The sequence below is a fragment of the Patagioenas fasciata genome, chromosome 30, assembly GCF_037038585.1.
Source record: "Patagioenas fasciata isolate bPatFas1 chromosome 30, bPatFas1.hap1, whole genome shotgun sequence".
In the NCBI taxonomy this organism is placed as follows: Eukaryota; Metazoa; Chordata; class Aves; order Columbiformes; family Columbidae; genus Patagioenas; species Patagioenas fasciata.
In genome coordinates this window covers 2,525,036-2,540,775 of record NC_092549.1, presented here as the reverse complement: position 1 = coordinate 2,540,775, position 15,740 = coordinate 2,525,036, and the positions used below count along the sequence as shown (strand labels likewise).

Here is a 15,740-nt window from a genome sequence, read left to right as displayed (position 1 = left end):
TTGTTAATCAATAACAACATAGCCATTAAATTTAGAATCATTAAATTTAGAATCGTTACATTTAGAATCATGCAACGCATCTATTTTTCTGTTTTACAGCTCAATGTAATAATTCCTACGATCTCCACATTGAGGTTTTGCACCCGGGATTTCTCTGTTTTGGTTCCCGCCTCTGGGGCCTTTTGATTTTGGGGCTGGGATGGAGAAATTGGACATTTGCAGAGGTTTTTGGGCTGTGCCATGGGTCACTTGGTGGTGCCACAACCCTTCCCGATGCGCTCGGAGCATCCGAGGGGCGCGGGGACAGGGACCGGGGACCCTGGTGCCGCCGCCGCCCTCCCCGGGGCTCATCCAGCACTGGGCAAGACTCCGCAACGTGCTTTGCATTTTGGTTTGGTTTGTGAGCAAAAGCTGAACAAAAAGAACCCAAAGCACAGGATTTTGGTGTGTTTTGTGACGTTTTCTCCAGCAGATGAAGGGACGGTGGCTCCATGCCCGTCCCAGCTCCACGGCCCTTTGCCGATGCACCGCAGGGAAGGCTTCACCTTCTGCCAAGAGCGGCCTGCTCTTCCTTCCTTTATTATTATTATTATTATTTTCTTTTCTAAATTAATATTTTTATATTTTTTCCCTTTCCCTTTTGCTTTAATTCGTTTTTATTTTGTTCTTGTTTTCTTTTGTGTTTTTGCTTTTCTTTTTCCCTTTGCCTTCTAATTCTCCGTTTTCCTTCTAGTTTTCCTTTTTCCTTCTAATTTTCCTTTTTATTTTTGTTTTTCTTTTTTAATTTCCTTTTCTTTTCTAATTTTCCTTTTCCTTTTTAATTTTCCTTTTCCTTTTTAATTTTCCTTTTCCTTTTTAATTTTCCTTTTCCTTTTTAATTTTCCTTTTTCCTTCTAATTTTCCTTTTTCCTTCTAATTTTCCTTTTTCCTTCTAATTTTCCTTTTTCCTTCTAATTTTCCTTTTCCTTTCTAATTTTCCTTTTCCTCTTTAATTTTTTTTTGTTTTCCCTTTCCTTTTTCATTTTTCTCTATAATTCCTTTTGTTTTCCTTTTCCTTTTTCCTTTTCCCTTTCTTCTTTCTTTTTAATTCTTCTATTTTCCCCCCGATTCCGCATTAAACCTGCTTTGTCTCCCCTCCCGCCGAAGCGTTTAACGAAGGGGCAGCCGCTCCCATGCCAAGAGGGTTTTGTCGTTGTCCTTGTCGTTGTTTTCCCTGGCGCTTTGTTCCACCCAACGCCCTCCCCGGGCACCACAGGGCGCCCAGCATGGGGTGCAGGTTGGGGTGCTCGGGGATGGATGCGGCAGCACAAAGCCCCGAGGAAGACACGAGGCTCTTGTTATCCCGGTCGCGCACGAAGGAGTTAACCCATTAGAAATTCCGAGCCCTTCTTCCGATAGTTAAACCTGATTTGCATGCATTTGCATAATGAATGTCATTTGCATTCTTGGAGGTTGGCTACTTCTGTGGGAAAAGTCAAAGCGGGATTGCGGGGAGGGCGGAGGGTCGGCGAAGAAAGACGGGGAGATTTTCCCCCTCACCCCACGCGCATCCCTGCCCCTCGCCGTCCTCGCCCAAATGTTCCTTTTTCCCCCCATTTTTCCCCCCTCCATGCCTTCTTGCCTCTCCCACAGGACGCACAAAGCCAACGGCGGATAGGCCGTGTCGAGGCGAAGCGCATCCTCTCCCTCTTCCCCCCCTTTCCCTCCTTTCATTTCTCCCTCTATTTCCATCTTGGCTCCCGATCCCGCTGCCCTCGCACATGGGGGGCCAAGGCCTCTCTCCCCCCACTCCCCGCTTGCCGAAACGGTAGCAGAAAGGGGGAAAAACAAATAAATAAATAAAAAGGTGAGAGCCACCATTTTAGGCAGCCGACACCTAAAATGGCCGATCCTCGCTCCCCCTGGTCCTCGCCACGCGATCAGCTGCATCCCTGCATCCCGGCGATGGATCCCGCCCCTGGGTACCACATCCGCGCCGAGGGGCGTTCGGCACCGTGGGACCCACGGCCGCGGTGATTTCCCTTCTCCCGCCGGCCATGGTCTTGGCACGGGGCGTCGCGGCCACGAAACGCCCCCCGGCACAAGCCAAAACACCAACCCACGCCCCAAAATCACCGCGCTTTTGTTTCATCCTCAGTTTCTGCGGCGGGGATGGCCCCAAAGCCAAATGCCCGGATCTTTTAATTATTGTTTAAAACAATCTTCACAACACATGGGGATATTGTGGGTTTTGAGGCTCGGCTGCAGATCTTTTTCCTCGTGGTATTAGATGACATTTAATTCTTCGCGTGTTGCGATAATATTAGGGAAACAGACGTTTAATATTTTTATTCCCCCCTTTTTGGACTTAAAGAAATTCAACAGACTCATCTTTCTGTTGCTGGGAGTGTTTTGTGGCTGTTTAGGGAGGGGAAAAAGAAATCAATGTGAAACATGGAAATCGTCTCATCCTTGTATGCGATGGGCAAAGACATGAGGAGCTCATCCGGTCCAGATGATTTGTGGGTACAAATTCATTGCACTAAGGTTAATATGAGAAAGGGGGGAAAAATCACTTTATACAACATACAAGCTGGTGGGAAGTGAACTCATTAATTTTACTACAGCACTTGAAATATTTTCGGGTGTTTTCATCTGAAAATCACATTGCAAGAGGCTTGTGGTTTAGGTAGAAATCTCGGCGTTACGTGAGGCCGGGTTTGTTGTTTGATTTCTCCCCATTCCTCTGTTGCCATGAGACCTAGGAACTTAAAAGCCTAAATATGCTGAGCCAGTTTAACCCCGGTGCAACGGGAATTTCGCAAGCAGATTAAAAATAACCAGAAATTTATCCTTAGAAGGAAAATAAATCACATTTTTCTCCTGGCGAGCTGATGCCGGAGCCCTGAACACGCCTGACCGGGGTTGTCCCCATGGGGAAGGGCTGCTCAGCTCCATCCTGGTCCCTCGTGGGGTCGATAAGGTGTGAAGGGACTGGGGAAGTGGTGACCGTCACCATCAAACCCCCATTGGTGGCCGCTGCTCCTGATGATGATGATGATGCTCCAAAGCCAAAGCAGTGCGGAGTCCCCATGATTTGCAGGGTCCCCATGATTTGCGGAGTCCCCATGATTTGCAGGGTCCCCATGATTTGCGGAGTCCCCATGATTTGCAGGGTCCCCATGATTTGCAGGCTCCCCATGATTTGCAGGCTCCCCATGATTTGCGGAGTCCCCATGATTTGCAGGGTCCCCATGATTTGTGGAGTCCCCATGATTTGCGGGGTCCCCATGATTTGCAGGGTCCCCTGTCCCCACCGGCAGATCCAGCTGTGCTCCCCCCCACCTACCAAACTTGCTTATTCAGGAATGGGAAACGTTTTCCTAAAGCTTACAAAAATGCACTAAGGCTCTTAGCTATTTGGCTAAGCTGCATCTACTTAGTTGCTTTCTCACTGCTTTTATTTATACCCTTCTTTCCATGCTGGGGGATTGTTTTTTCTCTTTTCTTCCTTTTTTTCTCATCTTTTCCCTGGGATGGGGCGCGTTAATGGGTTGGAAATGGGGCTGGAAGGAGAGGATGGTCCAGGGCATCTCCACTCTGTTCCCACCAGTGCCACTCGCTCGCCATCACTTAATTTTCACCAAATAGGATTGTCTCTCTGATTTCTGTAGCATTATCAATGATTTACAGGACTAATGGGCGGGAGAAAAGGCCCTTTCTCTGGCACAAGCACCTTCCTCTATTAAACAAGCCAACTAAATTCTGCACCGGGCGTTTAAATTGATGTGTTGCCTGTGAATAGCCGCGAATGGAAGCAGAACTTATATAGATGAAAAAGACATAAAGTGAATATTAATTCGATATTTAAATAAAAAATCGTTCTGTAAGGATGCTCCAAAGGCAGCAACCGGCAGCACGAGGGTCGTGGCTGCTCGGTTTGGTTATTCTGCTGGTGCTTGAGCTTTCCCCATTGGTTTCTGCTGCATCAGCAAAGGGAAAACCCCGCAGGGCGCTGGGTCAGGGTCACAGGGATGCGCCATGTGAGGATCCTCACTCTGCATCCGATCCGAGCGTCTTCCTATCGGGGATGGGTCCCTCTCAGCTTTCTCGGTGTCTGGTTAATTCCCCCATCACAGGGTGCTGCTGGGTTTGGTTTTGGCACCCTTGGTCCTGGGTGGGGTGGAGAAGCCTGGAGAACACAACCCTCCAGAAGGAAAATGGGAAAGAAAAAAGAGAGTGGGTTTTTGACTTAGTTTCATCATTTTTTGGTTCCGCCTTATAGTTCTTGAATACTTGGGGTTGGCGGGGTTGCCGCCGTGACCACAGCGTGATGCTGGCTGGCACCACGCTCGGCACAGACAAGTGATGGTGATGGTGATGGAGCTTCCCCCCATTTCACATCTCCCCGGAGCAGCCTCCGGCTCCTCTCGATCCCTGTGGGACCAATGACCTTCCAGGGCATCACCACAGGGCTCAGGTTTCAAAACCGGCGTAGCCGTGAGCACTTTGAGACTTTTCCAACTGAGTTCTCGCATCTTCTTTCCCATTTTCTGCCAGAAACGTGGCTGTTATCTCCCTATTCTGGTGTAATCCTGCCAGGCGAGGACGGGGTTGATATTTAACACGTTCACATCGTCTTTCTCTCCCTGCCAGGGAGGAGTGTGGATTCACCCTACGTGATGCTCCGCTCATCTTCTGGCTGGCGAATTGTGCATCTCTGGCCCCAGTGAATGTTCACAGGGAATTTCCTGGTAAGTGGATTCATTGTGTTGTTGGATTTTGTGGGTTTTGGGTTTGTTTTTCTCATTTTTAAAAGCTTTCCATAAGCTCATACACCTGGGCGGTCTCTAGCACCAGCACGCAACCGGGATGGACTTAGTGTCCCTACAAGTGCCTGGAGATGGGTGCAAGACCACGGTGACCCACATTATGGGGGAAAAAGAGAAGTAAAAGCTCCTTCCTCCCCATTCACTTGGACCAGAAGTCTTGAAAAATGGTGGATTTTGTTTGTTATTTATCCTCTGCTATGACTGATTTGTTAACTTGTAATCCTCGAACCCCATGAGAGGTGTCTTTCCCACCCCCAGGAACAAAGGGCTCTTTTGAGGCTCCTTAAGGTGTTTTTTTTTTAGTGTTTCAAACGTAAAATCTGGGGAAGAGGGTAATAAAGGTGTTTCTGTTGCTTTTGTTTTTAACTCAGACTGGCTTACTATAAGATGAACGCAGGAGTGGGGACCATATGGAAAAAAGAGCATCCTCCAAAGGCCATGAGAGCCCGGCCATGCTGGCGGTGACAGCAGGACCGGTCTCATGGGACCCTCAGCAGGACCCCCTCACCTTGTCTGATCCCACCTGCACCCTCCTCCTCCTCCCAGCAAACCCTGGGCACAACACAGATAACGACTCGCACCAGCATCCAGGTCACCCAGGACTTCGGCGCGGGGACACCGGCACCAATGTGGTGACAGACGAGGCCCAGAGGACACCGGGACGTCCCCATCCTGCGCATCGCCCCATGGGCGCCACGCCAGAGCCTCGCTGGTGAGATTGGGGTGGGATGTGGGTGCCGCTCCGGTGGGTCACATCAGGGTGTGGGGACACGGCATCCACCGAGGGCTGGGGACGGCAGGTAGAGCCCGTGCCGGGGCAGCTGGCCTGAGGCAGCGGTGATGGGCAGAGCGAGAGGGGCTGGGAAGGGACAGTGCGTTTATTAACAAGGCGCAGCTGAAGCGGGTCCTTTGCCAGTGGTCAAGGCTGAATCACAAACTCTGCATTGTTTCTGAGTGGGTTCAGCACATTTCCCTTCTCCCCCTCCCTTCCCCTTTCCTCTCCTCTCGCCCTCGCACAAAGATGTCATTGTGCCGGGGACTTGGTGATGGCAGCGTTGTTATTTGGTCCAAAAAAAAAATAAAGAAAGAAGTGGGGAGGGGGGAGACCCAACAAGGTGAAGAGGTTTAAATCAGCTTAGCCCAAATGCCAATTAAAAACCAAAGAGGATTAGGCTTGTGATCAGCAGAATAGACAGTCATTGTACCCGGATGAGGGGTTTCCCCCTCCCAGGCCCAACGCAATCGTGCTGCAGGTCTCGCTGCCCATCGTCACTGCTCTCGTCCGCGGTGGGACACAGCGGTGGTGCCATCAACCCCCAGGAGCTGGGCTGCCCACTCCTGCTGAAGTCCTTGCCCATGGCACGAAGCAGCAAAAGCCCCAGGTGTTTCTGGTGCAAAGACCTTTTTCTTGCATTTTTTTAAGTGTATGCATGGACTCTTGCATTGGCTTGAGTTCACAGGATCCCAGAATGTCAGGGTTGGAAGGGACCTGGAAAGCCCATCCAGTGCAATCCCCCGGAGCAGGAACACCCAGCTGAGGTTCCACAGGAAGGGGTCCAGGGGGTTTGAATGTCTGCAGAGAAGGAGACTCCACAACCTCCCTGGGCAGCCTGGGCCAGGCTCTGCCACCCTCACCCCCAACAAGTTGCTTCTCATCTTCCAGCGGAACCTCCTGTGTTCCAGTTTGCACCCATTGCCCCTTGTCCTGTCACTGGGTGTCACCCAGCAGAGCCTGGCTCCATCCTCCTGACACTGCCCCTTTCCATCTTGATCCCCAGCAATGAGTCCCCCCTCAGTCTCCTCTTCTCCAAGCTAAAGAGAGAGTTCAGCCCAACAAGGAGAGGTCTTGGTCTCTCTGCCAAGGGGAAGGGTTTCCCTGAAACAGGCTGTTCACCCACGTGCATCCGTTGGCCATGAGCTACACCAGTTGCTGGTGGAGGGTCCCTGGGGTGAAGTCCTGTCCAGGCAGACACTGTCCCCACCTCGACAGACCTCACTGTGCAGCTCATTCCCCAGCTGCTTGCATTGGCTGATTGCTCCCACCAGCTGCTGGACTGGGTCATGGGGCCATCGGTCAGACCTCTGCTCCCCAAGCAGTAAGGACATCACCTGTGGTTCCAGGGTGGCAGTGGAGAAATGCCAGGAGCATCGCACAGGCTGTCCTACAGTCTGTTGTGGTCCAGAGAAGACTTTATACTTCTCTGCACTATGACCTGGAGATGACATCTCGGTGCTTTCTGTCTAGTTTAGTCCTCCTACGCCATCCTCGAGCTCACTGCTTGTGTGGTTTGAGGTCGAATGTAGCCAGAGAGGTCAGCGAGGAAACCACGGTCCCTGTAGCATCCTCACCTGTGGGAGAGGAACTTTGGATAGGTGAGGTGGGTTTGGGTGCTTGCTGGGACATCTGCCCATGCTTAAATCCCACGGCTTTCCCAGCTCTAGGCATCTCTCCCAGCACACCAGAAAACCCCAGGAGCAGAATGATGCTCCGTACTGACGTGGCTGCTGTTAACAGGGAACGCAGTCTGGGGCCACGGCCATTTCATTCCTGACTCTGCCAATGGAGTGGTGACAGCAAATCCCCCTGAAGCCAGAATGACCACATGGGTATAAAGTGTTTGTCAGCTGGACCAGGAGTGCGTATATACAACACCGGCAACATAAAAAGGGTCTTTGCCTAGGTAGGAAGTGTAATGATATGCTAATTTTAAGGCTATTTGGGAAAGGAAAGGTGCCAAGTGTAGGTGGGAGCCAAGCTGAGCCGGGAGAGGTTTAGGTGACATCAGTAACAAGTTCTGGTAGAGCTCCATCACCTCCATTGCCTGGGTCTGGGGGGTTCAGCCTGAGCCCCCTTCCCTTCCAACCTGGTGCTGCTTGGGAGTTGTGGGTGCAAAGGAGCTCCCTGCACGTCTGTCCCTCCTCTTCTCGGCATCTCTGTGAGGTGAATCCTCTCTGCTAACAGGGACCAGCACCCAGCTGAGATGAATCTTGATCAATCCCTTCATCCAGCTTTGCATGGGAAGCCAGGGATGGCTACAGTGGAGCCCAGTCCAGCCCCAACCATCACTGGGCAAAAGCTTGAGGTGAGACATTGCTGCCGTTGGCTCTAAATGCAAAATGCTCCAGGCCTGGAGCCACAGAGAGAATAAAGGAGCAAAAGGGCCTTTTCTCTGAAGAGCAGGAGGAGGAGGAAGCGTCCCACCTCTGGACCACGAGCCATCGCTCCCTGATCCTGGGGATGGTTGGCTCTGGCTGAGGGACCACAGTTGTGGTGGGATGGACGGCTCCAGCGCCCAGATGGTGGATGCTCAGGCAGCATTTTGGGGAGGAAAGCAGGGGTGCTGTAGAGCGAGGGAGCTGTGCTTTGGGGAACAGGGGAACGGTGAAGCGAAGAGAAGGTTCTGGGGAGACCTTATTGTGGCCTTTCTGTACTTAAAAAGGACCTACAGGAAAGATGGGGACGGACTTTTGAGCAGGGCCTGTTGTGATAGGACAAGGGGTGATGGTTTGAAACTAAAGGAGGGAGATTGAGGCTGGATAGAATGGAATTGTTGCCCTGAGGGTGGTGAGAGCCTGGCCCAGGTACCCAGAGAGGTGGTGGATGAACCATCCCTGGAGACATCCCAGGCCAGGCTGGACGGGGTCTGAGCACCCTGAGCTGGTGGAGATGTCCCTGTCATGGCAGCGGGTACACTGGGGGAGCTTCAAAGGTCCCTTCAACCCAAGCCGTCTGTGACTCTGAGATTCCACGTCAAGGGCTGGGAGGTGCAATGCCACCACCCTCCCGCGCGCCCACCGTCACCCAGCGAGCACGCAGGCTGCGGGAGCAGGGAAGGGGGCAGGATCCGTCCCCTTTTTGTTGCTGCCGTGTAATTTATGATATGAGAGAGGACCATTGTCTGGACCCATCCTGTATTTTTCCGAGAGCTTTGCCTCTCTTCCCAGACCCCCGCTGTGCTCTGGCTACTGTACCGTTGCTATGGGATGTGCTCCCCGCGCTGCGGCTATGCGGGGCAGTGCCGGGGAGGGCTGCCCGCCGCGGACGGACCCATCTGGAGCCCCGAGCCCCATTGCCGGCATCCCAGCCGCCCAGCGGCCCCGCCGACGTGCCGAGGGCCTGGGAATGAGGCTTGCGGCCCCTCCAAGTTCACAGCCACCGGAGGCATTCAGCTGCCGGAGGGGGGGCGGGCAGCAGGATCTGGGGCGTTTGGCTCCATTCTCCCTTCCCTTTCAGCGCCGGCGGTGTCCTCGGTGCATACAGATCCCCCGTCCCTTTCTCCTCCTGACAAGTGCGCACATAAATAAATTACCCCACCGGGCGAGTGTGGAACAATCTGTCCCCTAAATTCTATTCATTGCCAGACAGGACCCATTATTCCCCCGATTAAAGCCGCTGGAGTAGCTTGCAAGGGTTACAGTTACTCTGTCAAACTGTAAATAAGACACTAAAAATAAAGGGCGCTGGCGAGAGAAGGGGGAAAGGGAAGCCAGACTAATGCCTGCTGCTAGGGAAACCGAATGAATCCCTAATGACGCCTGTGTACAAACTGCAAATAATGAAGGAGAAGTGACAAACAGACCTCGGCCGGGCTGCGGCGAGGTCCTCGCTCGGCTTCGGCAGTGGGGACCAGCTCGTCCCTTTCTCCGGGGAGAGCAAACGGGGAGCGGGACCCCTTTCCTGCACCCCCAGCCTCCGGGGCCTGCCTTAGCAGGGGGGTTAAGCCCTCGCTTAACTTACAGAAAGGGTTAGGTCTAGTGGATGTGTTTATTTTTCAAGCGCAGAAATCACCTCTGCTCGAGGCCACGTCCCTTTTTGGGGATTCACGAGGAAAATGTCCATCGCCCGTGGCCTCAGGGTGATGGACAAAGAACCAACACCTGCAACTTTGGCTGATGTTCCACCGGTAGGAGCACTGCCCAGAGCTCCGATGTAGGACAGGACTAGAACCACAGTGGGGTTGAAATCTGTCTGTCTGTCTCTCGGGCAGTGGGGACACAGCCCGGGCTCCCCCCAACCAGTTGAGACGGGAATCATGGGTCTGCTGTTCCTTTCTTGCTGCTTTCTTACCAGCCAGCAAAGATGGGGACGTTCACCTCGCAGCACATCCTTCTATTCCCCGTGTGATACCTTAGAGCTGAAGAGGCAAGGCAAAAAATTATCAGTGATCTTCGGTTTTCTTGGTTCCAGAGGGACTGTGATGTGAGAGTTTTGTTTTGGGTCCATCTCCAACTATTCCCACCACCTGCAAAGCATGCAGGAACCCTCCCTGTGTTTCTCAGGGAAATATAATTTTGATTAATGTTATGAAAGCGTGTAAAACCCGCAGCAGAGTGCTCTGAGCTGTGGTTCTCCAGGTAGACGCTCATCCTCAAAAAGGGAAGCCAAAAGGAGAAAGTCTCGGTGGGTTGTGCCGTATCGGAGACTCAGGGATGAGTCACTGGGCTGGAAACTGAGCTCTCATCCCCGAATACACCACATTGCATCCTCCCACAGAGCCCAGCTGTGCTGCGGCACCTCTGGGCCCTTGTTGCAAAAAGCACCAAGGAAAGGTAGGAACTGGTTGCTCGGGGAGCGATGAAGCCAGCCCTGCGGTGCTTGCCCATTCCCCATCGACAGCAAAACTGCCAGGGTCCTTGTGCAGGGTTTAGAGCGCTTCAGCTCGGTGTTTTCGTGAAGCTCAGACATCTTAAAATGGATTTTTTAGGGCAGCTGAACTAGTTGCATTTCCCAGGCAGGTCAAACCTGGGCTTAGCAGATATCCTCCCTTTCCGTCTTAGGAAAAGAACAACCCTTTTCACCCAAAATTCCTGTCTGTGGAGCCTCATGACTCCGCAGCGGCATTCCTGGGGCGTCCCTGGTGCAGGGTGGTATGTGCAGAATTTCAAACGGCGGCACGTAGATCCAGGTCTCAGTTATTTGGAAGAAGTCCAGGATGGAGCAGCAAAGTTTATCTTTGCTACCAGGAGCTGCGATGTTCGTGTAGCAGCCACAGACCCAGGTAGGTGATGAGGGAAGAGGTGTGCTCCTGTCTCTCCCGCCACCAAAGTTTACCAGAAAAGTGAGAAAATTGGAAAAAATCTTATAACCAACCAGAGCTGAACAGGACGAACCTAAATATGGGTCGTACCGGTGCTCCCCAGCCGTAGAAATGGGCAACTCCTCTTGGAAACTGCTCTTTGGATGGTGTCTTTAGGTTGATGTGCTGGAGCGGGGGGATGCAGAGACCCTCACCTCACCCTGGGAGCAGCTTTTGTCCCCACAGGCTTTGGTCCCTCGGCTTTGCCTGAGGACTCAGGTCCATGGGGATGTGCTCCGGAGTATTCAGCTCCCCTTGAGACTGCATCAAGACCAGCAAGACTCAATACAAATGAACTTATTGCTTTCCCTGTCTGAATCTCCTGGGTCATGTTTTTCAAGGTTTCTCTCAACCTGTAAAAATATGATTATTGCTACTTTTCTTCTTTTTAATGCAAACTGTGATTCTCCTCCATGTTAATCACCCGGCTCCAGAAACTGGGGATTTAACCTGGTGTTTTACGAGACTGACAGTTGTTGGCCCTTGAACAACGCACATTCTGCCCAGGTTTGTCCTACAGCCACCTGGAGAGACGAGGAAAAACAGACCTTGGTATTCAATATCTTAATACCAGTTTGGAGATGATCTCGTGCTTGCCTGCCACTCTTTCTATTCCTCAAAATACCTGAATGTTCGGGGTTTTTTCTTCTGTCTACAGATGTAATCTACATGTGCCCACAAGCCCAAGGCTGCCAGCTCGCTCTCCTCTTCCTTGGGCAGCACAGGGTGCTCATCCATGTCCAAAGGGCTGATCTAGGAGGCCGTTTTTGGTAACACCGCTGCTAATCCCGCTCCCTTTCCAAGGAATAGGATGAGGCAAATGCCCGCACTCTTGTTTAATCCTAAATACCTGATTTGGAAGGCGTTTGTTGGCATGGTGTGCACACAACGCGCACATGCTTGCAATAATAGCCAGGTAGCTTGCATGGCTAAATTGTTCTGGATTTGTTCTTTTTTCATTATAACCTCCTTTTAAAACACGTTTAAATGCTTCCCCGCAGGCTCAGGCGAGGGCTGTTAAGGGCTTCATTTGAATAAATAAGTGCCGAGGTACAGGGGGAACATCACCACAACCCCCTGGAAACGCCAGCGATGGCATCAGAGAACCGGCGAGTGGGAGAAGGGGCTCGATGTTATATATTCCATAAAGTAGAGTAATTAAGTATTACTAGTTTTGATGACTTCAAACAGAGTGACTCCAGGAAATAAGCCCCTTCTTTATAATTAGTGGGATTTCCTCTGCATCAAACGGAGAGATTGATTCTTTAATCTGCTCACATGCTTTTGATTTGGTCTTTCAGCTGCTTGTACCAACTGCTTCCACTCCCTGCTCTTGCCGATAAAACCTTGCAAAGGAGATTTTAGGAAGGCATGACCTGAGTTGAGGTCTAGGATTTTCTTTATGTGTGGCTGTTTTGTGTATTCTTAATTTACCCGAGATGGCGATCATGATGATAGTAATAATAAAAATAGGTACAGGTTTTTAACATCTGTGTATTTTTAGGTCAGATGATAAGGGTTTGGTGCTTTTTGTTCGCTGTGGTTTTCTCTTCCCAGTGTGTACATACTATTTAAGACCTGCCCACAATAATCCTGAGCTATCCCAGGTGGGGCTTATTGCAAAATGGACCCAATGCTGGGGTCTCGGAGTGGTGCTGGGTTTGCACCGGTGCTAGGACCTGTCCCTGGGACTGGGGACATGGGGTACAGTGTGTTTCAGGGTTCCTGAGGCGTGGAAAGAGCTCCGGAGCTGGGGTCTGGCCAGGCTTTCAGCATTTAGAGGGCTCAGCCAAAATTGATTTCTGAAGGACTTGGGGTGTGTAGAGGAAAGAGGATCCTTCTCTAGAATATTTCAAGTGTTTGGTCCTGATTTAGGACTAAAACCAGGACGGAAGCTCTGTCTGAAAGCAAAGCCCCCCATTTCAAGAGTTCAAGAGGGATCAGAAACTGTCCCCAGCAAGTGCATGGAGCCGATCGTGAGCAAACAGCTCCTTCCCAGGCATGTCCGTGAGGCTGATGGCCCCGTATTTGTCCCATCTCAGATCTCGAATCATGACAGCAAACAGCCCTCTGGGCTGAGTTTTATTTTGGCACTTGAGATTCTTACAGGACCGTTGAGAAGGAGGCAAAAAAGGGGAAAATTTGGGACTAAGTGTTTTTCCATCCACCTCTTGGTCCAGTTGGAAACACATGGGAGCAGAGGAAACGGCTTCAAGTTGCCCAGGGGAGGTTGAGGTTGGATTTAGGAACAATTTGTTCCCCAAAGGGCTGTGGGGCATTGAACGGGCTGCCCAGGGCAGTGCTGGAGTCACCATCCCCGGAGGGCTGGACAGACGGACATGAGGTTCTCAGGACATGGGGCAGTGCCAGGGGTGGGGAACGGTTGGACTCCATGATCTTGAGGGGCTTTTCCAACCAAAATGGTTCTACAATACTGCAGAGGCTCATGATGCTGCATCTTGGCTGCACCGCTTTGGGTGGAAATCCGAGGATAACGGTTAGGTGGGGTGGGTTTAGTAGCTCACCCAGGTCCAGGATCAGGCCCAGGGGTGGATGTGACAACCAGAGAGCAGCCAGGTCGTGGTGTCCCTGGCAAACCAGAGCAGCATCGAGCACCGATCATATAATCAGGGACCTGGTGAATATGTAACCGTACAATTATGCAAATAGTGATCAAAATCACCGTTTTCAGCAGAAACGCCTGAAGATCAAGACAGAGGCTTCGTGCAACCTTAATTTAATCTGGTCCTGCAGGAGCGGGGAGGTCTGATGGGTGACCCAGCCCCGTGCTCAGCGAGGCTGGGATGGGAGAGGAGCATTTGGAATGGCCAGCGAGGAGGAGAAGCGGCACGGGGACCATGCCGGCACATTGGCACGCCAGAAAAATATGGCAGAGATGCAAGCGCTGATGTTTACAGTGATTTCTCTTTTGATTTCAGGTGAAGAACACGAGGCTGGAAGAAAAAAAATAAAGAAGAAAGAAAAAAGAAGTCTCCAAACCCAGGAAATCTGTGTTAATTGCTTATGAATGTCTCTGTCTAAAAAATTATCGAATTGATGTTGTCGTGCTTTTTTTTGACAGCCTGTCTGTTACATTTTTTTTAAAATATTCATGCACCGAAATCTAATTACTAGGCAAATTTAATGATAATGAAATGAAGGCACTTCAGCAGAAAGCACAGGGCCCTGTTAATGTTTTCTCAGCCTCTGTCTTGTTCATATTTTTATTTTTATTTTTTATTTTACAACTGCCTTTCTTGCTGAAAATAAAACTTGGATTGCTGGAAATGTTTGTGGTGGCTCTGTTGATAATGATGGGGAATTTGCACGGTGATTAAAGGTGTTTTGCAAAAATCAAATGAGCCTAACCTAATCAGATAAGGCAGATGAAATATTATTATTAGAGAGGTAGCATTAAGAGCGTGCCTGGAGGGTTTAACGAAGATGAAGACCCTCGTGCACTAGCAGAGGCAACAACACCATGGTCCAGACCTCTCCAGCCCTTCTTTCCATGGCATGGTTCTGGTTTGTGCCCTCCTTGTGCCTTGGTGGATGGAGAACACACGTGGCTGGATGGTGGGAACCAGCCATGGTCCCACCAATGGGCCCGAGCAGGTGACACCTGAGAGTTGTCACCAATCGGGGTGGGGGGCAGCCTGGGCTCCTGAGGCTGTTGCTGTTTGAAGGACAGCACAGGGGTCTCTGGTTTCTCTCCATCTTCATGTCAGCTTCTGGTTTTGCTGTGGGTGGTGGTGTCCGTCCACGCCATCCCCTGCTCCTGCCCCTCAGCTCTCAGGTTGTCCTCTGGTATTTGTATGTGCTCATGAATCCGGCTGGTTTCTTGTTGATGAGGATGGTAAAGGTTTTACAGGGGAAGCTGGTGATGCTGGTCATCTTTGTAGAGTCCGAACTTCTGGAGGACCTTCATGAGTTTGCCGTTGCAGTGGTTGGAGTGCTCCAGTGGAGGTGGTGGAGGTGTCAAAGGGTGCGCAGTGGGACTTGCTGGTTGCGAGTGGTTGGAGAATGGGGCAACCTGCATGGGGTGACTGGAGAGCAAACGGGCGCGATGGGTCCCGAGCCCCTCAGGTGTCCCCAGCAGGGCTCAAAGCACGAGGCGTCTCTGGTCCTTGTTCCCACGTGTCCTGCAGTAACAAAGCGAGATGGTGCTGGGGAAGGACCATTGGAGGCCAGGACACGCTTCGGACCTCGCTTGACCTGCAGACCCCCTGCTCCATTGGGGAAGGCAAGGAGCCCTGCTTGGCCCTCCGTGCCCTGCAGCCCGGCTTTCTTGGCTGTGGCAAACCTCCTGGCCCACGCTAATTGCCTTAATCCTTCCTGCAGTCATTCCCTGGTGGTGACCAGAAACCGAAATGTCTCCTGACACCATCTCAGAACTGCTGCATTTAACTGTGGAGGGATCAACCTCCCCCAGAGGTTGGAGGGAAGACTGTTGATCCCCTTTGTGCCTCTGGTTTCCACATCTCCTGCAGCAAAGGCTCGCAAACCTGACGGGAGGATGGGGAGAGCTCCCTGCCTGCTCCTACACCCCCTGCCACACAGATTTGGGGTCTGGATTTCGAGACACGCTCCCTTTTTGCACCCAAGGTCTTTGCAAGAGATCAGGTTCCCTTCTCTCCATCCTACCAGAGCACCCCACGCCTGTCATCAGAGAGGTGCTTCCACCCCTAATGAAATACTGCGGCAGGATTTGTTCAGTGAAACGGGAGCTCTCCCAGCTCCATAACCCTGCAAGTGCATCAAATATCGTCTTTTGCATCCCTTTTCTGTGCTTTTTCCACTCACGCCTCCTGTCTCCAGGTTCTTCTGTGGTTGTTTCTTGCCCTTCCGCTTC

At 51.5% G+C, this 15,740-nt stretch overlaps 1 long non-coding RNA gene across 2 annotated transcripts in view; it reads left to right on the top strand.

The window, feature by feature from the left end:
- The window catches only part of LOC136112832 (uncharacterized), a 29,340-nt gene extending 15,164 nt beyond the window's left edge, over positions 1 to 14,176 (top strand). For both annotated transcript variants that reach the window (XR_010652944.2, XR_011736051.1), the window contains 3 exons: positions 4,636 to 4,733; positions 5,183 to 5,523; positions 13,828 to 14,176. This is a non-coding gene — a long non-coding RNA (uncharacterized lncRNA). The remainder of the gene's footprint in view (positions 1 to 4,635; positions 4,734 to 5,182; positions 5,524 to 13,827) is intronic.
- The last annotated feature ends 1,564 nt before the right edge of the window (positions 14,177 to 15,740 follow it).